At 44.5% G+C, this 3211-nt stretch overlaps 1 protein-coding gene across 4 annotated transcripts in view; it reads right to left on the bottom strand.

Annotated features, from left to right (window-relative positions):
• The window catches only part of LPP (LIM domain containing preferred translocation partner in lipoma), a 653115-nt gene that overhangs the window by 590655 nt on the left and 59249 nt on the right, over positions 1-3211 (bottom strand). The window contains exon 1 of one of the 4 annotated variants that reach the window (XM_006765862.2): positions 769-1104. The exons of 2 other annotated variants lie outside the window; for them this stretch is intronic. The gene's annotated coding sequence lies outside the window, so the exon portion shown is untranslated. Of the gene's footprint in view, positions 1-768; positions 1105-3211 lie in introns of those variants that run through there. One more of the 4 variants, XM_015565376.1, reaches the window with a different exon arrangement.

Raw genomic sequence — 3211 nt, 5'->3', positions numbered from 1 at the left:
CTTATGTTCTTAGATGCAAAAAAATGTAGATAAAATTAATAGGACTACTTTAGGCATGCATAGAAAAGATAGAGAGCCCTGGCTGGTTTCGCTCAGTGGATAGAGCGTCAGCCTATGGACTGAAGGATCCCAGGTTCTATTCTGATCAAGGGCACATGCCCTGGTTGTGGGCTCGATCCCCAGTAGGGGGCAGGCAGGAGGCAGCCCATCAATTATACTCTCTCATCATTGATGTTTCTATCTCTCTCTCCCACTCCCTTCCCCTCTGAAATCAATAAAAATATATATTAAATAAAAAACATAAATGTCCTGCAAACCAGATATTTTTTTCAGACTGTGGATGCTGTGCAGATGCCACTAGTACATACTAGTAAGTCCAACCATAGCCCTGCTTTTCAAGCTAAAACTATCCCTGCCCAGGCATCCCCAAACATCCCTTCTGGCTTGTTGCTTTAGCCCTAGCAATCAAACAGACATCACTCCCAAATTATCTTTCTATCCAATTCAAGCTAGGTAGGCCTCAGGTGGGAAAAAAATATCTCTATATTTTCTATACACAAATAGAATTTTTTCTCAAGCAGAGCCTTGTTCTAAATCCCATTGTGAGGAGTACTCCCCTGGGAAAGCAGCTGTCCACACCCCAAATTAAAGCTACAGTGCTCCCAGTAACAAGTCCCATCGCCCGGCAAGCAAGCCAGCTGTCAGGGCTATAAACCCAGGGTCTGGGAGCAGAAATGCCATTTGCTCTAGCAATAATGATGTACTCACGCGATGTCAGGCAGCTGGCCCTCCGCTGGCTCTCACTCCCTTTCACACACCCGGAGTCCTATTGCAAGGAGGTGATCCCAAGGCCAGAGGGGAAGAGCACTGAGATATTCTCTTCTCTGCTTCCAGAACAAGGGGCAAAGGAATGGAGGGGAGGGATGGGGGAGAGTGGGGGAGGGGAGAGACTTGGTTTCTGGAAACAAGAATTCAAATCCTGCTTCTCCTAATCCCTGAGTCACCTCCTTCTCTTCCAATAGATCAGTGTGGTGGGTAAACATTTCCATATATGGGGAAGCAGGCTGGAGGATGTCAGAAAAATCACCCTTCTGTCCTCTGGCACTTGAAGAACATGCCCCACTTAAGACAGAATTCCTTACTCGGAGTAAATGTTTAACCCCAAAAGAAGTGGAGTCTAAACTGTCCCGCATGCTCCACCACCCAAACAAGGGAGGAACTAGTTTGAAAGTCTATAAGCTCACCTTAGGAATGGGGTCATGGGAGAATACAACTACATTTATGAAGTCACTCTATTAATTCAGGGTAAAGGGAGATATCTGGTGGGATTCACCTGAAGAGGTCACCAAGAATACATCTGCAGTTTTTTTAATGACAGGTGAGTCTAAAACAATCCCCACTCTTGGAGCCCAATCCCTGACTCTCTTGGGCAGAGAATCCTCCTGGGAACTTAGTTTTGCATGAGTTCTTCATTGGATGGATACCAGGTGGGGAGACCCAGAACATAACCAGACTTTCAGGGTTTCGGGGATGGGGAGTTCGAAATAGGAGTGTGGAATGCCCCATTTAACTTGTAAGGTTAATTCCAATCTGAAGTTCCTGAGTAGTGTTCAATGACTAAATTGGACCAGTGAAGTCAGTCAGGAATGAATGTGGTCTAAAATAACTCCAGACTAATTTAGAGGAGGAGAAAGGAGAGAGAAAAGAGATGCTGGGGGGAATAGTGGGATGGGTAAAGAGCGGTCTGCTCAGCAAAAGGAATCCATATATCAGCTTCCTAGTGATTCTATTTCTTAGCATGATTTTGTTCTGCTATTGGTTGTAAAGGCTTATATAGGTCAGATGAGCCATTTTTCAGAATTACCACCCACTTCCTAGCTTTTGGGCCTGCACCATGAGGCTATTTGTTCTCATCCCAAGAGAATCTTCTAGCAATAAACAGCACTGGTCAGGGAGCAAAAGGACCCAAACCCTAAATCCAGATCAGTCACTCCTTAAAACCTGGGACGAATCAGTTCTCCTCTTGTAGCTTATATGGTTTCACCTACAAACTGGGTAGCTATCCCAAGATTGTCCAACTATGAGTTCTGAAAGCAGCTTCTACTTGGCCTAGACAAATAGTCTTGACACATTTATGTTGATTACTTGTTTTTGCAAAGATGCCTCAAGTGCCTGAAAATTTGCAGACATTTCTTATTTGTTGCCATGTTGAATAAATGGACACAAACATAAGTGACTATTAAATGATAAGGAAAGGATCAGAGAACCTTCCACCACATGCCAGAACCAGAACTCAGCACAGAAGTCTCACCACTGCCATACTCCCAGGAGGTCCCAGAAGCAGGCCTGAAGAGGGTAAAGAGATGGTCTTCATTTGTTACTAGACCAGCCATCAGACCCAGTGGTTCTTATAGAAAGATTGTCATCTTGTGAGGATTTCAAAGTCCCTTCCAATATTGCCACAGGAATGTTTTACCAGATGAAAGAGATATTCCATGAAAAACAGCTGCCCATGGATGGCCTGGGAATTCTAAAAACCAAGGACCAAGGAGAGAGCTACAGGGATAGGTATGAAAACCAGAATGATAGAGTCTCTACCGTCCATTTTGCAAATAGCATTTAAAGATCAGTTTCCACATCCACAAAGGGGTCCTTCATTCCTTAATGCATGTGTGCCTCTCTTCCTCTTATGTCTTAACCACTGACAACCAGTGGACCTTGGATCTCACAAGAAAAAGACCATAAGGCCACTGAGCTGATCCCCTTCTCCCCCATTAATGAATCCCTATGGTCCCTGGTAAGGTGCAGAACATCTCCTACACAACACCTCCTGCAGCTGCAAATTCTGTCTTTCCAATAAAAAGTTCTTCCTTATATAGAAACAAAATCTGGCTCCCTATGAAGCTATCCCAGGCCTCATCCCTCAGTTACTCTGGCTGTTTCCTGACCATATCACACTGTTAGCTTCTAATGCATCTTTTTCCAACTTGAAATCCATCCTTTTGGGGTTTTCCAGTAAGTGTTACTATTCTACATATATACTGCTGGCCTGATGGATTCACAAGATGTACCCTACTAAATCCCAGTCACTGAGAAATGGGAGAAGTTAGGTCTTCCAGGCCAGTTCCTTATCTACCTCTACCTCATCACCATGCCACATTCCTGTCCTCCATGGACAAAGCTTGGGATCCCATTCCCAGCCCCATTCCTG

The sequence above is a fragment of the Myotis davidii genome, unplaced genomic scaffold (genome assembly GCF_000327345.1).
Source record: "Myotis davidii unplaced genomic scaffold, ASM32734v1 scaffold41, whole genome shotgun sequence".
Taxonomy (NCBI): Eukaryota; Metazoa; Chordata; class Mammalia; order Chiroptera; family Vespertilionidae; genus Myotis; species Myotis davidii.
The sequence above is the reverse complement of the archived record's forward strand: the minus strand, read 5'-3'. Positions and strand labels throughout refer to the sequence as shown.